The following is a 23930-nucleotide window of genomic DNA, read 5'->3' as shown; positions in this document are numbered from 1 at the left end:
TCCACGATCAGTGATGACAATGGTTGGAGAGCCTTGTCACAGGACTATGCTTTTTACGAGTAGCTTGACAACTTCAGTTCGTCAGTGCAGGGAGTCTGTTTCAGCATATCTGGTTAAGTAATCTGTAGCCACCACGATGCACTTTTCCCCAAGTGAAGATGTAGGCAAGGGTCCAAGATGGTCCATTCCAACTTGGTGAAATGGTGCTTTCGGCAGATCTGTGGGTTGTAGAAGGCCTGCCGGTTTCACAGACAGCGATTTTTGCCTGCAACACTCGCGGCAAGTCTTAACATAATGCTGCACTGAATCTAAGAATTTGTGCCACTAATAATTTAAACTAAACCTGGCGTATGTTCGACTGACGCCCAAATGTCCAGATGTTGGTTCATGTTGACATACTTGTAGAATTTCTTGCCGCATAGTTGTAGGCACTACATGCAAGGACGCGGTTTCGCTTAAGCTTCCTCTCGTATAGGAGATTTCCTCTGAGGCAGAAGAATGACAGGCCTCTCGAAAAATACGGGTACTTGGATGTTAAATCCTTCGGGGTGTTTAATCAGTGGTAGTAATTCTTCGTCAGCGCGTTGACCTTCCACAACTTGCGCTGTTTTGACAATGCTTATAGGTACCGAAAGTCCTCTTATATTGCAGCGTCTACTTGTGTGCGTGGAGAGCAGCCGGCGTCAGTGTGCTTTCTTCCAGATCTGTATACCACCGTGATGTCATATTCTTGGCAACCGGAGGCACCATCTCACTACTCATCCAGATGGGTCCTTGAGGTTTTCCAGCCAACAAAGTGAATGGTGATGCAGGCAACTTTGTCTGTCATATAGGTATGGACTAAATTTATTTATGGCCCAGATCGCGGTGAGACATTCTTTCTCTGTTGCTGAATAGTTGGTCTCTGCTTTCGATAAGGTGCGGCTAGCGTAGGCTATAATCTTTTCTTCGCCATTTTGTCAGTGAACAAGGAGGGCCCCGAGAACGGCATTACTGGCGTCCGAGTGTATTTCCGTGTAAGCTGTCTTATCTAAATGGAGCAAGGATTGGAGGCGCTTGCAGGCTTTTCTTAACTCAGTAAACGCGCTCAGTTGTTCGCTTTGCCTACACGAAGGGCACATCTTCTCTTGTAGGTTTTGTTGAAGGCTCTGCTACTTTTGAAAAAAAAATTGGCGAGTCGTCTATAGTGCGGCGCATAGACCCAAAAAGCGTCGTACTAACTTTTTACTTTTGCGCGTCGAGAACCTTGCGACGGCCGCAATTACAGCGAAGCTGTTAAGAGCTAGTTCTCCCAGGATCGCGTCCGTGTGTAAACACAAAATCCCGAAGATAGTGTAAAAACTCCCCATACGTGGGCCGATCCCGAAGATAGTGCAATGCCGGGCCAACCCGAGGCGGAGGTGAAGCAGGCGTTAAACACTCCCCATACGTGGACCGATACCGAAGACAGTGCAATACCTGGTCGATCCGCGGCAGAGATGCAGTTCGCCATTAAGGGGCCCACATACACAGCTTCGCTGGTCATACTTCTTCACAGTGTGGAAGGGCACTGAGTTTTTCTTTTAGGATTTGGTCGAACGCCTTGAGCGCTAAGGACGTGCCCATGGAATCGAAGTTCTTCAAATGCGAATCGACGCTTCTCCGGTTTAATTGTTAAGTTTGCCGAACGGATTCCTCCAACATTAACCGCAGTCGCTCTACGTCCTGCTCGAACGTTGCGGAACATATTACTGCATCATCTAGGTATACAAGGCAATTAAGACTGCCATTTTAAGCCGGAAAGTACAGTATCCATCATGCTCTGAACGTTGCCGGCGCAGAACAGAGACCAATGCCTTAAATTCACAGAGTCAATCCGAGGTGATAGTATAACTTCTACACGCAGTCTCGCTCATCTACTTCAGTATGCCAATATCCGCTTTTCATATCGAGGGAGAAGAAAGGTTTTGTATGCCGTAGCCGATGTAACGTGTCATCGATGCGTGGAAGGAGGTACATATCCCGCTTAATAACACTCTTCCATTGGCGGTTGTCTACACAGAGCCGCAGTGCGTTGTCTTTTTTTCTTGACGATCACTACGGGAGATGCCCACGGACTGTTCGAAGGCTGAATGACATCGTCGTGGAGCATTTCGCGTGCCTGGTTCTTGATAATCTCTCTTTCCTTCGGCGAAACCCGACACGAATGCGGACATGCCGGCCTGGTTGTTTCCTCTGTTATAATTCTGCGCTTTGCAATAGTCGTGCGCCGCACGTTCGAACTAGTAGAGAAACACTCAGCAAAATCCTGTATCAGTTTGTGTAACTGTTGCTTTTGAAGCGTTAAAAGGTTCGGATTGACGACAATTGCATCGCAGACGTCGCGATTTGTTGGCACATCCGCTGACGCTAGCTGCACAATTCTGTCATTGCAGAAAACTCACGGAAGAAAGCGATAACTGTTCCCTTCGCGTTGTGCTGGAACTCGTTCCCGAAATTTTTTAGAAGGACATATGCGCAGCAGTTACGGAGGTGAACGAGTCCTGATGCCACACACACGCTCCTGTTCAAGAAAAGTTTCATGTTGCTGTGTGCTAGGCCTTCGTAGTCGTTGAATGTGTCACTTTTGAATCTTTATTTATTTATTTATTTATTTATTTATTTATTTATTTATTTATTTATTACTGCTAGCCTGTACTTCAAGCCTTAAGCAGGAACGGGTTTCACAGAATTCTCTACAGAATGCGATAAAGTGCATTTGCATAACAAAATAATACAACATACACAGGCAGGTCATGACAGTGCAGACTAAGAAATGCGATTGGCCTGTCAGGCACGGCGCTCATTATGATAACATAATTCCACAATTCAGAGGAAAAAATGAATAAAGAGACAGTAAGAAAATGGGGAAATATAATTTAAAGCACTTGAAGCCATCATCGAGAAAAGCGTCAAGTAATCGACAAATCGCGTCAATCCAGATGACGCATGTTCGACGAATATCGATAAGGATAAAAACGCTTAATGGAGTTCTGAGAAATCTGTAGATTTCGATAGAAATGTCAGAGGGGACGCACAATACGTTATTATATAATTTAACAATTTACAAAAACAAGAAAAGTATATGAAAGCATGCAAAGGAGCGTAAAAAAACACCATCAAAAATGCAACTACGAAAAGCAAAAAGGCGCGACGATTTAGATTACGCGTTGTTGACACATGGCGATTAGAACTTTTCCAATTCACGTATTATCAAGTATAGTTGTGAAAGCGGAAGGAGAACTAGTATACACTGCTGCGTGGCGGTGCTGTTACATCGTCATCGATGACTCGCAGTGGAGTGCTGTATGGTTCCCCTGATTCTACCCTGGTTATAGCTTGTTCCGTCGAGAAGGACAGGGTTGACTTCTGTAAGTTGATAATGGCGCCATCAGCCTTCAGAAAATCTATTCCGAGTATAAAATCCCTCGAACATTTCAGTAATACCACGAAGTCACCAACGTATATAAATCCTCGTATCCCAACTCTTACGGCGCATTGCGGAAAGGCATAATAAGGTGATCATCTGCTGTGCATACCTGGAGTCCTTATACCTATATTTAAGGCGCCAAAAAAACCATACACAGCACACAAGAGAGAACAACGAGACAGAGCGCTTCGTCCCGTTGTTCTCTCTTGTGTGTGTGTGGTTACTTGGCGCCTTAAAAATAGGTAGGATAAGTCAATGCCAACTTGCCCAGCAAGAAGTTCTCGTACCTGAAGTCCATTCCACTCCGTCAAAACATTTTTCAGCTTAAAACATTTTTCAGCTTCTTCGCGAGTTCGTAGCTTATCACCAAATAATCCACCCCAGTATCAATTAAGGCATTCAACTTGTATCCAGCAATAAGCCAAGGCAAGCCTGAAGCAATAGTCGTCGCCACCCTGGTACCACGGTGGAGGATCTTCGCATCTCTGATTGTTAGCGGCCTTGCCTCCACAGGTCGCTCGCTTCAGTTTTTCGTGTCTGGGCTAGGCGAACGACGCCTAGCCGTGCTTGAAGAGGCACATGAGCTTGTCGATCGGTAACGCATAGGGTATGGCGTCCGCGGTTGATGGCAACGAGGTGTGCTGAAACTCTTACGGGTATACATATGTACTTTTCGATGTCGGATGGTCTTTCACCGTTTCGGGGGCAGGGCGCATTCATAGGAAATCCCCTAAGGCCGGCTTAACGGTACAGGCAAAATTTGTACAGAAGACCAGCCTCTCCACAGTGAAAACATAGAGGCCTACGGTTACCGTCACCCCCCACGTCACTTTTCCTAGTCCTTGTTTGGGCCACGCAGGGCGCATTTTGTGCTATCGGTACGTAGTTACTTGGCCTCGCGATGGACGCAGTGTGAACGGCGAGTCGTCTGAGCACCTCGGAGCCCGTTGGCGTTGGTCGTGGTGGCTGTGGTTCCCGTATGGCATGCCTCACTTCGTTTCTGACGGTTCCGGAGGAGGTTCGTGAGTCTGCATCTTGCGCAGCTTTTCCCTGGCGTTAGACCTGACGAGTACGCCCAGTGTGTGCAACTTAATCTCAGTGCACGCAGAAAAGACATCTGCGGATGCGCGGCTTTGGTCGCTGTTTATTGCCCAACTCGATCGGTAGAGAATTCGTCGAGCATCGCACGCGTAATGCGAAGACGTGATCGTCTCCCACCCGCGGCAAGTTGTTTGTTCATTCAATTTCATTTCTATTAATTTATCATTTCTTTATTTCTGTTCGTAAGTACAAGTTATTTCCCCTATGTTGTCATTGGTGTCGTTGTTTGATGAGTTCTTATGATATGATTAATAAAAATGGCTGTGGCTTAGCTAAGGTTAAGCCCAGGATGCGAAGCATACTAGCCTTTATTTTAGTTGTTGAACCACTGTTTAGCCTTGTGAACTGCTGTTGCTTGGCTATATTTGGTTCGGCTAGACGAAGAAATAACTCATGCGTTACTCTGCTTCGCCTTCAAGAGTGGAACGCGACAGCGTTCCCGTCGACCCGCCAAGGGGTGTAAGACAATGGGCTACGGCGCAGCGACTACGCGCCCCGCATTGGACGCGGTGAGCGTCGAGCAACGCAGCGTTCGGCGCGGCAACGAAATGTGCGCCTGAGCAAGCGACGCACGCCTGAGCCTTAGAAACAGCTCGTTTCTAAGGCAACACCGCATTCACTAGAGGCGCTTTTGTACCGCTTTGAAGCATCGTACTCGTGGCTCAGTGGTAGCGTCTCCGTCTCACACTCCGGAGACCCTGGTTAGATTCCCACCCAGCCCACCTTGCAAGAGTTGAGCCAAAGCCACGTAGCAACAAGCGCAGCTGCTTATATACCGCCGCGACGCCGCGAGCGACGGCGCGAGTTGGAGCCCCATTTCTCCTCTGTCGTGACGTCACGGTGTCACGTGGTCAGCCTCGAAGGCGACACCGCCGCGCCTGAGGAGCTGGGTTGAGCTCTAGTAATATGCTTCGCATAAAAATTAGGCACCTTGGTTACCCCCTCTCTTTTCGTTTATTACATAGCGAGGATCTCGAATCCGGCAACATCGATGCCTTCAGGTGGCATGTGCGGGTTTGATGACCAGTAGCCTTCACCCAAAAAAGACAACGTACTCGTGACGCCTGCGGCAGAAAGGATGTTTACATCCACCGCCAAGGATTGTGGGTGGTGGCGCCGGCTAACAATCCCAGGTAGAGTGCCTCGATGCGCGCGCTCCCGCTTAGAGTGGAGCCAGCTTCTGAAAGAGCAGGTGCCGCCTCATCGGCCTTGGCGGCAGCGTGACCGTCATTTTGACGCCTCCGACTGGTCATTTGTGCGTGGCGCGCGTGTTAGGTCAGTGCTCGTCTCCCTCCAGTACTATACGCTTGCTTCCGTCACCATGCCTCGAGTATACTAACACATTCAGAAGTATTGCCGTGGGTTTCAAAGCAGTGTTGTTGTGTGGAAAAGCTCTACCCTGGCTGCAGCATTCATTTATTCGTGCACTCGTTCCCAGGACTCGGTCGACATTTGAGGGCCTCTACCGAAATCGCAGCGATTGAATACAAGACTTATGCTGTTCCTGTGGAAAACGTGTACGTTACGCGGCCGGACCCGTGCTCACTTTGTGCCGGTGTCAATATTTCGTAAGACATAGACACGCTGAGATCTCATGTATGCTTAAACGATTTTGGTTGACATGTGCACGCTTTTTAATCCTGCATTTTGCTTCGTAAACATTCCAACTGCATACTGAAATGATTTTGCACCAAAAAACAACACACACAAGAAAGACGACGACACCACGGGCGCTACTTCAACTGTTTAATGAGGGTGAAAGCACTCGACATATATAGCCCTCCAAAACACCGCGCATGCGTACAAGGCAACATGGAGTACGAAGTTTTATCAGAGTAGGCGCGATAGAAACTTCAGCTCAGCCTCGTAAAGGAAAACCTATGTATCACGAACACAGTATCACTAGCCCAGCAGTTAACTCTTCTAAAGTATATTCCTTACTGCATTTGGTTACTCCTGTATCTGTCTTTGAATTTTGTTTTTCGCAATTTTTTGTAATGTGAAATGCATCATGAAATATATTATGTATGTATGTCTGCAGATGATATCCTTCATGTTTTTTGTATTCCTTTCCGTGTTTTAAGTATGCCTTCTGTGCTGGTCTGATGCCCGTGTATGTACGTGTGCAGTTGTTAATTTGTTTTTTATCTTTCACTGTTTGTGTTTCAATCTTGCCTACTCGTCCGGTCTTAAATCATTACGCAGTTCTTGCTGTTTTTTTTTTTTTTACTCATTCACGATCACTCTGAAGCGACCAGTAACAGTCCTCAGCAAATTCCGCCATGGAGCATTTTATTTGCTGGTGTTCACAGCGCAAAAAACGTAGACGGGGACACGAGACGAGAAGACGACACCACGAGCGCTCGTGGTGTCGTCTCGTCTCGTGTCCCCGTCTACGCCTTTTGCGTTGTTAAAACCACGATGGAAAACCAACAAGCCCAAGCCGCTGTTCTAGCGTTTTATTTGTGGAATTACTTCTGTTAGCGCAGCATTTATGCACGCAAATAAATGACCTGCACAATGGAATTGCCGGGTGTCGTTTCATAAAGGTAGAGCGATAACATGTATGCGTCAGGTATGCCCGCACAGTGCGTGCTTTAAATAGTGAGGTGGTGGAGGTGGTACCGAGCGTCATATATTAATAGGGGGAATGGCAGCTGTTTATATATATATATATATATATATTGTAGGCGTTTATTACGCTCGTCTTCTTCATCTGTACATTACCATCATATATATATATATATATATATATATATATATATATATATATATATATATATATATATATATATATATATTGTTACGTGTGGAAAGACACAGACGAAAGATGCTATTTACACGCTATTTACACTGGAGCCAGGCAGCCAGGCTGACACTCGCTCGTGCCAAGGGGACCGACCAACTTCTTCGTCGTTCTCGCGGCGGCTCGTCTCTTGAGCATCGCTCGATGATGTCGTAATATTACCCCCCGGCGGCACAAGCACCGTCACGGTGCTATTAAATATCCAAGGCCGACTTTACGCGATGGTGACCAAAGCAACACGAGGGCGCCGGGCACAAAATGGACATCACGGTGACGAAGGTCGTAGCGTCGTTTCTGCTTGTCTTGAGACACTTGTAGACGAGTACCGTCTCGGAGGACGAAGAGGCGTAGAGAAGCATCGGCCGGAGAGTGTTCAAAACAGTCGATGAGTGCTCTGATGTAGGCGTCACTGCGTTGCTCGTCCGCGAAATGAAGCAGCTGGGATACAGAGAATAGGCAAGAAGCACTGGCAATATTCGAGGAGTCAGAGTCGTCAACAGGGTAACGGGACAAACTGTCAGCATCTTGGTGCAGGCGGCCGGACTTGTACACCACGGAATATGAAAATTCCTGTAGCCTCAAAGCCCATCGACCAAGCCGGCTTGTAGGATCCTTTAGCGATGAGAGCCAGCACAGAGCATGATGGTCAGGGACTACGGAAAAAGGGCGACCGTAAAGGTAAGGACGGAACTTCGCAACCACCCAGACAACAGCAAGGCATTCGCGTTCCGTAATCGAATAGTTGCGCTCCGATGGTGCTAGCAGGAGGCTCGCGTAAGCAATAACGCGATCCTTGCCACGCTGACGCTGGGCTAAGACGGCACCTACGCCATGACCGCTGGCATCTGTACGTAATTCTGTAGGGGCATCAGGGTCGAAGTGGGCCAGAATGGGTGGTGAGGTTAGAAGAGCGACGAGACGAGAGAAAGCGGCGGCTTCCAAAGTGCCCCACGAGAATTTGACGCCTTTCTTCAAAAAATTAGTGAGCGGTCTAGCAATTGCCGCAAAATCTGGAACAAAACGACGGAAGTACGAGCACAGCCCCACAAAACTTCGAACGTCTGCGGCGGTCTTCGGAACCGGAAAGTCTCGGACAGCGCGAGTTTTGTCGGGATCAGGCTGTACTCCGGAAGCGTCAACGAGGTGGCCCAGAACATTAATTTGGCGGGGGTCGAATCTTGAATTACTCGGCGTTCCGACACAGAAACTCGATACGGTCGTCGGTGAATAGGTGCAGCATCGCCAGTAAGAATCCGGTGCTTTACCGCGAGCGTCTGGCCTAAAGGGCGATCGTCGAAGTCGAAAATATCGCGGTAGGACGATAATACTTCGCAAAGGTCTTCAGCCTGCGTAGAGGACAGGTCCGTCGCAACCATTTTCTTGATGTTGGGATCGACGCCCGAGACTGGCGCGAGGGGCATGCTAAGCTCGCGAGAACCATCGGTCGATAACGCTGCCACGTATTGGTCGCCGAGACAATCAATGGTGGCAAGGCAAATACGTTGCGGTAGAATTTGCTTTGCCAATCCAAAGTTACAGAGAGGCATGCGCGTGTGGTTCGCAGTAATAGTAAGTATACTGTGAGGCACTGTGACGTCATACTGTATTGGGATGTCGGGCAGAGGAGTGATGAGGTACTCGCCATCAGGAACTCGTGGGAAAGACAACAGTTCAATGTAGGCTATAGACTTTGGCGGCAGGCGAAGAAAGCCGGTGGAGCGTAAGCGGCAGTGGGGTGCGTCAGAAGGTTCTGCGAGCATCGGCAACTCAAGGCAAAGATTACTCAAAGAGCAGTCAATAAGAGCAGAATGGGTGGAGAGAAAATCGAGGCCGAGAATGAGGTCGTGGGGGCAATGAGCAATAACGGTGAAGAGGACAGGAGTGTGGCGGCCGACGATGCTGACACGTGCCGTACACATGCCGATGATAGGCACAGCACCGCCATCCGCAACGCGGACGATGTGTTCGGACGCAGGCGTGAGGTGCTTTTTGAGTCGTCGTCTGAAGGCAGCACCCATAATAGAAAGATGTGCGCCTGTATCGATGAGTGAAGTGACAGGATAGCCGTCAGCGTCAACGTCAAGAAGGTTTTGGTTCGTTGGTAACGTGGGCAGAGGATTTGAGGGCAGGGTCGACAACGCAGATTCACCTCGAGAAGCTGTAGTGCCTAGTTTTCCGGCTGGGTCCGGGAGGCGATAGGCGGCGAAGAGAAGCGGCGGGGTTGGGGCGAACGAGACTGATGGCGTCGAGGTGAGGGCGAGCGGCTGTAGCGAAGGTTCGGAGCTGGGGCATCAGCTATAGTGGGTTCATGGCGGGTGGCATAGGGAACAGAAGGTCCAAAGGTGCGGGAATAAGTGGCGACGTAAGTCCGAGGAGGTGGTGGCCATCGGTTGCGGCAGTGACGGGCGACGTGGCCGATGCGACAGCAGTGGAAGCAGACCGGCCTGTCATCAGGGGTACGCCATTCGGACGGGTTGCGGCGAGATGTGGCAGAGAAGGACTGCCGGGGAAGAGGAGGGCCACTAGATAACTGGGGAACGCTGGGTCGAGACGTGGAACACACGGTGTTCAGACCCATGTTTTCAAATTCCTGTCTGACGACGGCCTGAATCATCGCAATGGTGGTTGCTGGCGGGTCGGGAGGCGTCGTGGAGAAGGCTGGCGAACAGGCGGCCTCGAGTTCGCGGCGAACAATATGGGTGACGTCGTCACAGAAGGTGGTCTGACGCGGTTGACCCTCACATGTCGACGTAGCAGCATTGTTGGGTAGCCGCGCAATGTGGTGTGACATACGGCGGCTCTTAGCCTGTTCAAAGTGACGGCATTCTTTTATAATGGCGTCTATGGTCGAGACATTGCCGAAAACAAGCAAATTGAAAGTGTCGTCGGCGATGCCTTTTAGCACATGTGCCACTTTATCTGCTTCGAACATATTATCGTCAGCTTTACGGCATAGAGCCAAGACGTCGAGGATGTAGGAAACGTATGGCTCTGTAGATGACCGAACACGAGACGCAAGAGCCTTTCTCGCGGCAGCCTTGTGCCCAATGGGGTCGCCGGACAGTTCCCGTAGCTTTTCTTTGAAACTGTCCTAACTGGTTATTTCGTCATCATGCGTTTGGTGCCACACGCGTGGGGTGCCGCCGAGATAAAAGATGACATTGACGAGCATAATCGTTGGGTCCCATCTGTTATTAGCACTGGCGTGTTCATAGAGCTTGATTCAGTCGTTGACATACTGTCCCTCCAGGCCAGAGAACACACCTGGGTCACGATGTGCGGCAACCGTGACGATTGGAGCAGTCGGACAAGCCGAAGCCGTTGCAGAGGCGGGCTCGTCACCGGGAGGCATGCTGACAAGCTCGGTGTGCCGACCACTTCGGAGTTCCGTGGTGAGGACGGGGATCGCTGACCTCCGCCAGAAATGTTACGTGTGAAAAGACACAGACGAAAGATGCTATTTACACGCTATTTACACTGGAGCCAGGCATCCAGAAGAGTTGACTGTTGGGCTAGTTGGTCGTCCATATTTGAAGAGGTAGCTTAGCGCAAATAAAACCACGGACACAAGGAAGACAGACAAGGACAAGGAAGACAAGGAAGACAGACAAGGAAGCGCTTGTCCTTGTCTGTCTTCCTTGTGTCCGTGGTTTTATTTGCGCTAAGCTACCTCTTCAAATATGGACGACCAACTAGCCCAACAGTCAACTCTTCTAGAATTCATTTCTCGTACACTGGGCAAAAAAAGCGCTTGTCCTTGTCTGTCTTCCTTGTGTCCGTGGTTTTATTTGCGCTAAGCTACCTCTCCAGGCATCCAGGCTGACACTCGCTCGTGCCAAGGGCACTGACCAACTTCGTCGTTCTCGCGGCGGCTCGTCTCTTGAGCATCGCTCGATGATACCGTAATAATATATATATATATATATATATATATATATATATATATATATATATATATATATATATATATATATATATATATATATATAATGTGTGTGTGTGTGTGTGTGTAAACGATTCTTCGTGTAGACGCGTGCTTCGGAATACAGGGTTTACGAGGAAAATAAGTAAGGGTCTAGCCTTATGGAAACCGCGTTACCGGCCTAAGGAAGAGGATTCATATTTAATATAACGAAGTCTACGTCAACCTCTTGCACATAACACATGCGCAGGCCATCAGCTTATATGATGTACATCGTTCCCTTAATAAGCACCGCTGCGTCCCCATTCCGCTCTCAAGGAACGACGCCGCGAGACAGCTTGGCATTCTAGCACGCACGATCTCCTTAGCAGAGTGGAATACCGTACATACAAGGCGCACAAGACTGCACAGACTGAAGCAGTCACTTAAACTCAGACCTCTAGCCGGTGTGCACCGACGTGAAGCGTGGAGGAGGAGGAGGAGGAGGAGGAAAAAACTTTATTCTTGTCCTGTACAAGGTGTTGCCACCCGCCTGGCTAGTCCCATGTTGGGACCGGGAGGTCAAGCCTCCTAGCCCTATCACGGGCGTACTGGACAGCCAGGACTTGAGGGATATGATCTGGAGATCTTATCATTCCTAAAAACCGATTCCGGGAAATGCCAGGGCCGAGCGACCCACACTCCCAGAGCATATGTTCAAGCGTGCATATCTCCTTTTTGCATGCTTTGCATATAATATTCATGTCTGCAATGTCATACCATTCCTTTATTTGTGCAGGTGAATAATAAGACTCTGTTTGTAATTGCCTAAGTGTAACTGCTTGTGCTCTGTTTAGTCTATAGTGAGGGGGTGGAAACTCCCTCCTTCCGATGTAGTAATGTTTTGTAATTTCATTGTATGTAATGAGGGTATCTCTCTGTAAGTTCTCCAATCCAGCAGAATCAAAACCATATGTAGAAGCGGCCCGGTCTGTAAGGTCGCGGGCGACGCTGTTGGCCGATTCATTTGGATTGACAGGAATACCATCAAGTGAACCAAGGTGCGCCGGGAACCAATAAATGAAACGCGTAACATTTGTTTGCCTTTTGTTAATTATTTTCGCAGCCTGTGGGGCAATTTTTCCCCTATTGAAAGCTCTAATAGCTGTTTTCGAGTCGCTATAAATTTCTGTAAATCTATCGTCTGTTAGTGCCAATGCAATGGCAACTTGTTCAGCGACTTCTGGTTTGTTAGTGTAGACCGTGGCGCAGTTGGTGCAATTGCCCTGATGATCCACTACTGCCGCCGCGAACTTAGTTCGATCGTTGTAAGCAGCCGAATCAACAAAGCAGGCTCCTCTGCCCCCTTTATCCATTTTCTTGATTAACGCCCTGGCTCGCGCAACTCTCCTGTTGATGTTATGTTTTGGGTGCATATTCCTGGGTAGCGGTGCGACAATTATGTTGTCTGCGAATTCTTGATTAACTTTAGTGTACTGTGCTGGATCCGTAATCGGCTTGATCATAATCTTGTCCAGGATTGATCTTCCCGTGCTGGTTGTAGATAGTCTCGCTATTTGTGATGTTTCTTGAGCCTCCGCGATCTCCATGGTCGTGTTGTGGATTCCTAACTTGAGCAATTTTGAAGTGCTGGTTCGAATTGGGAGCCCCAATGCGCTTTTAACAACTTTCTTGATCGCTGAGTCAAGCTTCTTGAGTTGAACCTGCGTCCAGTTGTACATGGCAGCGGCGTATGAAATATGACAGAGCACGAAAGAGTTGATTAACCTGATGAGGTTATCTTCTTTCATGCCCTTGTGTCTTCCTGCCAGGCGTCTGATCATCCTGCACGCGTTATCCGTTTTAAGGCTGATTTTCTTGACCTCCGTATGGTTTCCACCGTTTGCGTCAATGAAAAAGCCTAGTACCCTGATCACGTTGACTCTGGGTATATTGGCACCATTTTCTGTATGTAGGTGTATATTGCTTTCCGATAGAGGTTTCCAGCCCTTAGGCCTGCCCCCTTTTTCACGTCTATAAAGTAGCAACTCCGATTTATGTGGGGAGCACCTGAGTCCAGTGGGTCTCAGGTATTCTTCCACCGTCTTGATCGCTTCAGTCAGTGCGTCCTGTATCTGCCCTTCACTGCCACCAGCACACCATACAGTGAGATCATCAGCATAAATGGTATGGTCAATGCCCTTAATGTTGCCCAGCTTTCTGGACAGACCAATCATGCACAGGTTGAAAAGGACGGGAGAGATCACCGATCCTTGGGGGGTTCCTCGATCTCCGAGCTGAACCACTTCCGAGTTTGTGTCTCCGACCTTTATCATCGCCGTGCGTGCTTCAAGAAAGGATTTGATGTATTTAAACATCCTCAACCCGAGTCCAATGTCTTCTATTGTTTTGAGGATGTACTCATGCTTGATGCTGTCGAACGCTTTTTCCAAGTCTAATCCCAGTATGGCCTTAGTATTTCTAGAATATCCGTCGAGTATGTGGTGTTTAATTTGCTTCATGGCATCCTGCGTGGAAAGTGCGGACCTAAAACCCAGCATGTTGTGGGTGTATATATTATTATCCTCTAAGTGGTCCTTTAGCCTGTTAAGGATTGCGTGTTCAGCGACCTTCCCCACGCATGATGTAAGTGATATTGGCCTTAAGTTGTCCAAGCTTGGAGGTTTACCCGGTTTCGGTATTAGTATAACTTGTGAAGTTTTCCATTCTTCTGGCACTTCGCCTGAGATCCATGCTTCATTGATGAAGTCTGTCAGCGATTCAATTGACGGCTCATCGAGATTGCTAAGTGATCTGTTTGTTACTCCATCAGGACCGGGGGCTGACTTTCGATTTAGTTCACTTAACACCCTCCGGATTTCGGATGTGCTGAAGGGTTGGTCGAGTTCAGGTTGAGCGGCTCCCCTGTATTCTGATTGAAGTGGCTGGTCCTGCTCATTTCTAACTGATAGGTATTTGTCAATTAGTTGTTTGGTTACTGTTTCGATGGGCTGATCCTTAAGGGCTATGTGTATAGCTCGGGCAAGGCTGTGTCTCTGGTTGGATTTAGTGCCTTTTTCATCCAGCAGATGCTTGATCAAGTTCCACGCCTTGCCGTTCCTTATTTGCCCATCGATTGACTCACAAAACTCGTCCCACTGTTGCTGGCAGAGGGTGTTACAGTATTGTTCGATTTGTTTATTAAGTTCTGCGATTCTTTTTCTCAGTCTACGATTTAGTCTTTGGGCCCGCCACCTTCGGGTTATGGCTTCCTTGGCTTCTATTAAGTGGGCAAGTTTCGAGTCCATTGCCTCTACATTAGTGTCTGTAACAATTCTTTTGGACGCTGTTTTAATGTCCCTTCTGATGCCCTCACACCAGTCTCTGAGATTGAGTTTGGTGGTTTCTTTTCCGCTTTGGGCTCTTAACTTACGAAAAAGGTCCCAATCTACGACCTCGAATTCTCGAGTTCGGCCTTTCTCTACTTCCAGTTTGACTTCTATTACGTAATGATCGCTGCCAAAATTCATGTTTGTGTTAGTCCATGAAACATGCTCTGTGTTCTTAATGAACGTAAGGTCAGGTGTGGTGTCTCTGCAGGCAGAATTGCCAACCCTTGTAGGATGTGCCTTATCCGTGATTAAGACCAGGTCTAGCTCATCCGCGTGGTTCCACAGATTCCTGCCCTTGGCATTCGTCGTAACGTAGCCCCATAGCTCGTGGGCTGCATTGAAGTCTCCTAATATAATGAGAGGTCTACTTCCAGCTAGATTAGTAGCCTTTTCGAATAATCTCTTGAAGTGTTGTTTCTGGTGTTTCGGATTGCTGTAGATGTTGAGTACGAATAAGCTATTGTTCCTTTGATTTTTGTGTGAAGTTGGTACTACAACCTCAACCATGAGGTACTCTAGGTTTTTGTCTACGATGCCTAATTCACGTGGGATGTGTGTAAGCTGCTTATTTACAAGCACGTACAGGCCCCTACCGAAGGTTTGACACTCTATGGCTCTGTATCCAGTGAGCGTGACATATCCATATCCTGTCTCTTGAAGTGCGATAATATCCGGTTTAGACTGAAGTGACCTAAGGTATTGCTGGATGATGTTACGTTTGTTATTGTACCCCCCGCAATTCCACTGCCATATTCGAAATTCCTTCTTATTATGAGCCATATTGTATATTCATCTCACCCACCTGGGGAGTTAGTGTAGCTCTGAGGAATGACGACCCGCATTGTTCCCTTACGTCCATTGACATAGTCATCATTTCCAGGGTTTTGATTCTTTCGCCAAAAGCTTTCAGTCCCTCCTTAGGGTCATTCAGTGCCGTCTGTATTTGGCCTACATTCATTGTTAACTGTGAGACACTGTCCATAAGCATCTGCATGTTCTCTTTGAAAGACGCCAGCGCTTGTTTGACTTCCTCCATCTGTGTTTCAGTGTTCTTGAGCTTACTTTCAACAGCCCTACGCTTGGCTGACATGGGTCCCTCACCAGCAGGCGCGGGGACTGGGGCTTCCTTGCGTGTATTAGTGCTATCTTTGTTTTCTGCTTGTTTAGCCTCGTTTAAGAGTTTCCTTATTGCCGTCATCTCTCTAATCATGTTCTGATTCATTTCCTTTAGTTCTGCATTCTCTTTCTTGAGTCTTTCTATTTCACGATCCTTACTTTGCTCTGGGGGTGGGTCACAAAGCATGGCACTTACCGGATCGGTACGCGCGTCGTCGGCCCAGACAAGTCTTGTTTTATTGTTGTCCCGGTGAGGAGGCGTCTTGTCCGCTATGGCTGTTCCCTTGACTTTGTCGGCCCACGTGGATCCGTTGCTTCTTCCTTCCCCGGGTTTCGATGCAGCCTGTTGACTCCGATCTCTTGATCCGGATGGCGCCCTGGAATGGGATCTGGATCTGGGTCGGGATCTGGACACGCTTCTTCCCCTGGAGCGCGAGCGACTGCGGGACCTGGACCTGCCACGGGACCCTGATCTTGGCTGCGGGTCGTTATTGTCCTTGTTGATGTTGGTTGCTAGTGCTCTTTCGTTTCTCCGTTTTCTGACCACGTATGGAGTTGTATAGCGCTGCTTACACATTTTGTCCGCCGTTGGGTGTGGGCCACCGCACAGTTCACATCTGGGTTGGCACTGATGTTTGTCAGACGGATTCACTGCCCCACAGCCTCGGCATATTCTCTCTTGCGGAGACGGGCACACGTCAGCTCTGTGACCGAGCCGACCGTAAGCGTAGCATACGTCGACTTGTTTCCTGTATAGTGAGCACCTTACAAGGACCGGGCCGTATCTGACGAAATTCGGAACCTTGTGTCCATCAAAGGCGATGATCACCGTACCGGTATTTTTGATTCTTTTAACTGCGAGAGCCAAAGGGTTTCTTGAGTTTACTATGTTCTTCTCCAGCTCCGTCGGGCCATCTGCTAAGTCAACGTTCCTTATCACTCCCTTGCACGTGTTGTGAGGTGCAGCCTCATATGCATTGATCTCGAAGCTGCATCCATCCAGGTTAATTGACCTTATTCTCACATATTTCTCAGCATTCTCTCGTTGAGGCGTACTGGCCACAATTATGTTTTGGTTGACGTTCGGGCATATGATGTCTGATGCAATGTGGTCCGAGCTTAGACCAGCTGCTTCAACGATGGTTTTACCTATCTTGGTGGAGCCAATCTTGCTTATATTGAGGCCGCCGCGTGGTCGGAGTATGATTTTAAAGTGTTCTTTCGGCAAGTATGGCATTCGGGACGCCCTGGCGACCCTGTTCTTGACTCGACTGCCGTTCTCGTATGTTCTAGGCGACGTAGCCATATGAGGCCTAGCTCCAGTTGAATTGCCGCTAACAGCGGATCTGGTCGAAATGCGCCTAGAAACTGCTGCCTGCCATCCGTACTCTTCGGTGCACTCGTCGGGAGGTAGTTCCTCCCCTTCCATCATGACTTGCATGTCTGACTCGCCTCCAATTGCCACACTCAGGCACCACCTGGCCTAGCGCGGCGGCGATGGTGCCGGCTCAAAAAGTCTCTTAAGATGCGAATAGTTGACCCACCGTAGAAATCCTGGTGTCGCCGTGATCCTCTCGATGCTAAGCGTCGATTGATGTAACCGAACCAGGGATACACTCTGATTAACGGGTCAAAACCGATGTTGAAAGCGGGAGTCGATCTTTTTCCATGTTCTTCGATGCTTCTTCTTCTTCCTCCCTCCGACGTGAAGCGTCTCTTCTGTGTCGGTTATGGCTCAGAGTTGCCTTCACGAATGCCTACTCAGCACTAATTGGAATGGCTGATAGTCCTGCATGTGATGTTTGCGGATGCGAGGAGAACATTGACCACTTATTGTGCCATTTTCTTCAATTTCCAGCACAAAGACAATCTTTGTCCAACACACTGAGGAAATTAGATAATCGTCCTCTGAGTGAACAGACAATACAAGAGCACCGTGCCGCCCTATCATTTGCTCAAAAGGCAGTGAAGGCGCTTTTGTGTTTTCTCAGACCTTCTGGTTTGCGCGAGTGGCTTTAACTAAAGTGCTGTCCGTACACGTGCCTATATCTTCTCTCTCCCTTCTCTCTCTTCCCCTTCTCCCATCCCCCAGCGTGGGGTAGCCAACCAGACTATTGACTGGTTAACATCCCTGCCTTCCTGTATTCCTCTCTCTCTCTCTAGTCAACAACAGCACTAAGTCCTGTTGAAGCTTTTTAAAGAAGAAAAGCTCGCTAACGTGCACTTGTTTCCGAACATATCGGGTGCACCGCAAGCGGTAGCGCGTTTCGCATGCTACCCTGCTGCGGCGGGCGGCGTAATGGCGGCCGTCGTAGCAGACGACGCGGATGTCCTCACCCTCAGCGGCGCGCGCGGACATCAAGGCACCCTACTCCCAGGGTTAGTGCTAGTAGTAAAACATAAATACCCAAGAAAGTGGATGGGAAACCGGCGCCGCCGTCTCTCATTTGCTAGAGCATCGCACGCGAAACAGAAGGCAACTTGCCCCGCCTGCGGCAAGTTGTTTTTTTCATCCACTTTCATTTCCATTATTTCAACATTTATATAATTCAAATAGTAAGTACAAGTGACTTCCCCTATGTTGTCCTTATATATAGGACAATATATATATATATATATATATATATATATATATATATATATATAGTCACATCCGAGTTTGTCCCACTGTGGACAAAAGGACGTTGGGAGGTGGAGAGAAGGTTGAAGTGTCTCGACGATCCGTAGATGGTGTCAGGCTGACTACTGAGCTACAACCTTGTAACTGTAATATTGTAAATACATATATTTTCTCCCCGTAACATTTCGGTGGACGTGCAGGGTTCTCTCGCCACAAGGCGGCCCTCGATCTTCGCAGCCGGCGTCACATCGGTTCCGCTGTTAGGGCTACTCACGCTGCCTCCGCCGCTCAGACACCAACGCAAATAGTGCTAAGCCAGCTACGTCACCCGGGAATCTTCATCGGCACTGGCAAGGTCGACGTTGAAGACTGGCTGACGTTGTATGAACGCGTCGGTAAGCACAAGCAGGATGCCACTTTTGATGGCCAACGTGATCTTTTATTTTGGAGGAACCGCGAAGGTATGGTTCGAGACGCATGAAGCCGACATTAGAAGCTAAAGGAAAAGCTACGTGATCTTTTCGGAAGACCTGTGGGACGTTAAACGGAGGCCAAGCAAGAGCTAGCGTCTCGTGCCCAGACTTCAACCGAATCGTACGTCGCGTACATCCAAGAGGTTCTGGCTCTATGCCGTAAAGCGGACGCGGACATGCTCGAGGCCGTTGAGGTTGCATTCATCTTGAAGGGCATCGTGCATGATGCGTTCAACCTCCTACTTTGCAAGAACTGCTAAGCAGTTGAGTCCATCATTAAGTAATGCCGGAATTTTCAGAAAGCGAAGAGCAAACGCATCGTACAACGCTTCGACCGACTTCCGAATACGGCTGCCACTTCCTCCTACAACGACCCTCCAGCCTCACATCCGCCTACAACGCCAAGCTTGACACAAGACATCCGTCGCGAACTTGAGGCTATGGCTCCAAGTTTTCACTGCCCCCACACGCATGGCAACATGACCATCTCGCTCATTCAAGCTGTGGTCCACCAAGAAATGGCAAACATATACATCCAGTCTGCCGTCCGCCCACGACCCACCCCTACCGCTCCTATCATTGCCTCTGCTGCACTTCAACAGTCGTTCCCGAATCGCTATCGGAACTCCTCTGAGTGGCGAACACCTGATGACAGTCCAATTCGATTTGCTTGCTCCCGGGTCGGTCACGTCTCCCGCCACGGCCTCAGTAGTCGCTAGTACTCCTAGCCTCGACTATATGCTGATCTCCGCTTCGACCGAGACCCTCGGCCTCTGCCGCCCCTTTCTGAACCATACCATGCCGCTGTTACGTTCGACCTGGGGAGGCTGGCGATCTTCAGGGAAGCGACAGTCTCCAACCCATCGGCGCCACCATGTCTACTGCGGCGACTCGCTTTGAAAGAACGACAATACGTCAGTCCCCAGCCCGTCGGTGCCACCATGTCTAGGCGTGGTCGGCGGACCAAGTATTGTTAGTATGTTTGCTGTCAACTTCTGTTTGGAGCGTGGGAGCTCCTGGAAGATGTTTTGCGGTGCTGTTTCACGGGTCTTAGAAGTCGTCATCAATGAACAGACGCGGCGGCCACTGTCTGCGGAGTCAACTCTGGGATAAAGAGGCGCCTGATCGGGGCAGGAGCCGTGTCTGCGAGAACCCTCTCACCTCGGTGTGGTTAGTGAGCCTGTGCGGAAGTGAGTGTGTAAACCCTCCCCCTCAAAGGCGGGTCGGTTACGATCACTTTGGACGCCCCGAGTTGGTCGACGGTTGAACGGCCGTTTTCCCTCAACTAGAGATCTAGAGGGGACAGAGTGTTTAGAAGCATCCTTGGCGCGGCTGCTGACTGTGCATTCTCTTTCAGTCATGCTAGACTGTTGAACTGTAACGTTCTCATGTAGGTACTGTAAATAAATACCATATTCCTCGTTCTCGATAAAAAAAGTCTCTCCCTTCAACAACGCCCTCAGCGTGGATCAGTTGGACGACGGCATGGGCCAGCTACCATATATTTCATGCCCGACACCAACCATTACACCGAACTTCCCTCTCGGGGAAACACAACTAGCCGCTCGCCCTCACCGCAACGCCGTCAGTCCCGTTCGCCTACACATCGACGTCCGTTATCCCCGTCGTACGCGGGCCGCTTCTCTGGAAACTAAGCAATGCAGCCCCCGGAGGTGGGGCTAGATTGACGGCTCGGACTGCAAAACCGCTGCTGACCCCTGCTGCTCGACTAAACCTTGTTGAAATTTTTGTTGATAATGTACCCGTTCAAGCGCTCATCGATACTGGCGCTCAGGTGTCGGTTATGCGATCAAATCTTCGTAGCCATCTCCGTAAAGTCCTGACACCTGCCGAGTCGCCTGCCGTCCGAGTAGCTAATGGCAGTACAGCAGCCGTGATGGGAATGTGTGCCGCCCGTGTTACCGTTGCCGGCCGTCCAGTGTTAGTCCTGTTGACTGTACTGACCGAGTGTCCCCACGAAGTGATTCTTGGAACCGACTTTCTGACTGCCCGTTCAGCACTTATTGACTGTGCAACTGGCACCCTTCGCCTTGAACTGCCCCATTACTTTGCCAACCTGACCGACGACCACAAGTCCCGACTTCGTTCTACTGTATTTGTTCGACTGCAACCTGATGCTGCGACTTACGTCCTCATGTCGCCTTCTCCACCACTTCGAGATGGTCGTTGCGTGGTTTACTCACTTTGCGACGTCCTCTTGCCAAATAGCACTACCAAGCTCAATTGTAACTCTTGTCAATAATCAAGCGTGCCTTCCTCCTCTGAACTTTGGTTCGTGTCTTCAAGTGCTTCCTGAGGGTGCACCTCGCTGTGTTGTGCCCTTTGGAAGACTATGGAGTAGCTGCTCTTACGCCCGGACCACAATTCGACGCTGCTGAAGCTTCTGCCCTTGCTACTTCAAGCAAAAAAATTTACACCAATGATAGCTACTGATTTACGACCTGCTTACGCCGACATCCTTCGCCGCATTCGGATATCCTATGAAGACATCTTTGATTTTGGCAATCGCCCGCTAGGTTGAACCCGTGTCGTCACCCATCCAATTGACACTGCGGACGCTCCTCCTATACACCGGCGGCCCTGCCGTGTGCCTGCGGCTGAATGCCAGGGGATCCAAACGGAAGTGAACAAAATGCTCTCCAACGATATTATAGAGCCTTCCTGCAGTCCGTGGGCGTCACCTGTCGTTTTGCTTAAAAAGAAGGACAATACCTGGAGATCTTGTATCGATTACCGTCACCTCAATAAGATTACCAAAAAGGACGTCTATCCGCTTCCGCGTATTCATGACGCGCTGGACTGCTTTCACGGTGCCAGTTATTTTTCGTGGATTGGTTTGCGCTCTGGCTACTGGCAAATCGCAGTGGATGAACGTGATCTCGAATAGACCGCCTTCGTCACCCCAGATGATCTCTACCAATTTAAAGTGATGCCTGTTGGACTGTGCAATGCCCCTGCTACCTTCGAGCGCATGATTGACTCTCTTCTGCGCTGATTCAAATGGACCACATGCCTATGCTACCTTGATGACGACATTGTTTTTCCCCGATGTTTGAGAGCCACCTCCACCGACTCTCAGCTAGCCTTGCTGTTTTTCGACGAGCTGGCCTACAACTCAATTCTGCAGAATGTCATTTCGGCCACCGCCAAATACAGTACTTGGTCACTTGGCTGACGCTGCTGGCGTCCAGCCTGATCCTGATAAAGTGTGTGCCGCTGATGAGTTTCCACTCCCGCGTTCTTCTACGGATGTCCGAAGTTGCCTAGGGCTGTGTTCCTATTTTCGGCGATTTATTCAGAACTTTGTATAAATCGCTCGTCCTTTCACAGACTTCCTCAAGAAGGACACCACGTTTAGTTGAGGACTTGATCAAGCTGCCGCACTTTCAACGCTTATCAGTCGCCTTATCAATCCACCCGTGTAGGGTCATTTTGATCCGCGTGCCTGCACAGAATTTCCCACTGATGCCAGCGGCCATGGCATAGGCGCTATCTTGTCCCAACGACAACGGGTGTTAGGGTTGGCGTCTGACACCACGTGTTGAAAGGAATTTTAACCGACCATCTCACCCTGCCTCGTAGAAATGAGGCGTGACTTCGCCTGCTATTGCGGGCGTCCTGATCCACGTGCAGAAAGAACTTTCTCTCACCCGACCTTTTACCAGGCCTCCTCGAAATTAAGCGTGACTTTCTAATTCGCCATGACCGTTTGGAGGGTCTGTCTGTCTGTCTGCCGGAAGCCCCGCAGTGTACAGGCCTCTTTTGTGTGTGTATGTGTGTGTGGGTGTGCGAGTTTAGAGAGACTCTTTTCTCGAATTGGACCTAGATGAGAACTTCCACGAACCCGCAACGTGCAGGAGAGGCGGACAGGCGTCTACAATTCCAGGATGCGGGACGACTTCTTCCTTTCAGCAGGCTCGGTATAACCAGAGGAGGAAGGGCCCTCTTTCTGTTCCGGTCACGTGACGTCGACGGAAGCAAGATCCCGCCCACGATTGTAGAGAGCCTATTTAAGGGGCTCCGAAATGTACTTTTGTCACTTCATGCTCTTCTCGTTTTCTTTCATCAACCTTTGAATAAACCGTGCAAGTTTCGCACTAGAAATCGTCTCGCCCTTGCTTGGTCGCCATGGTCTACAGGATGCCTGCAGCCCGCCGACAACGCCACGCTACCCAATAAGTAACGTCGATCGAGCTTCAATAGCCAGGCGTCGCTACAGCTCGGGAGCAGTACGATACGCTACCCTGGAGTACGCAACACGGACACCAATCGCGTGATCGCGTATGTTAGCCGTCTTCTTTCAGCACCAGAGCGCAACTATCTCATAAGAGAAGGTGGATGTTTGGCCTTTGTTTGGTCCATTGCTAAGTTCCGCCCTTACCTGATCGGGCGGCATTTCGCCGTCGTGACAGATCATCATGCCTTATGTTGGCTATCCTCATTCAGAGATCCGACAGGCCGTCTTGGCCGCTGGGCTTTACGCCTGCAATACTACACCTTTTCGGCGTCCTACAAATCTGGGTGGCTACATAAAGACGCCGACTGCCTCTCCCGCTATACTGTCGACCGTCCCGATGGCACCGAAACCGATACAGATACCTGCGCTTTGTCTATCTCCGACTTCTCACGCATCGCCGACGAGCAGCGTTGTAACCCATATTCGCGATTCATCATCGAAAGCCTTACCCCAGAGCAACAGGAGGTTTCCCTCCGTATGTTTGTTCTCCAGGACGGGGCCTTATACCGACGCAATATGAATCCACATGGGGCTGAACTGCTTCTCGTCGTTCTCCAGCATCTGCGCTCGACGGTTCTCTCGCAGTTACACGATGTGCCCACCGCTGGTCGCTTCGGTGTCTCCCGTACGTATGACCGTGTGCGCAGGCGATTTTTCTGGCCTAGGCTATATCGCTCTTTTCGAAGTTACGTCGCTGCCTGCGAACTTTTCCGACGCTGCAAGAAGCCTCCATTGTCTCCCGTTGGACACCTTCAACCTATATATACCCCAGTGAGCCATTTTGCTACGTCGGCCTGGACCTCCTTGGCCCAACA

The 23930-nt window shown here is 49.5% G+C and overlaps 1 long non-coding RNA gene across 2 annotated transcripts in view; it reads left to right on the top strand.

The window, feature by feature from the left end:
- The window catches only part of LOC142589519 (uncharacterized), a 580475-nt gene that overhangs the window by 392183 nt on the left and 164362 nt on the right, over nt 1-23930 (top strand). Inside the window, exon 1 of one of the 2 annotated variants that reach the window (XR_012829882.1) lies at nt 10726-10747. The exons of the other annotated variant lie outside the window; for it this stretch is intronic. This is a non-coding gene — a long non-coding RNA (uncharacterized LOC142589519). Of the gene's footprint in view, nt 1-10725; nt 10748-23930 lie in introns of those variants that run through there. 2 annotated transcript variants of the gene reach the window in all.

The sequence above is a fragment of the Dermacentor variabilis genome, chromosome 8, assembly GCF_050947875.1.
Source record: "Dermacentor variabilis isolate Ectoservices chromosome 8, ASM5094787v1, whole genome shotgun sequence".
NCBI classification, from domain to species: Eukaryota; Metazoa; Arthropoda; class Arachnida; order Ixodida; family Ixodidae; genus Dermacentor; species Dermacentor variabilis.
Note: the sequence above shows the minus strand (reverse complement) of the source record. Positions and strands in the feature narration are given on the sequence as shown.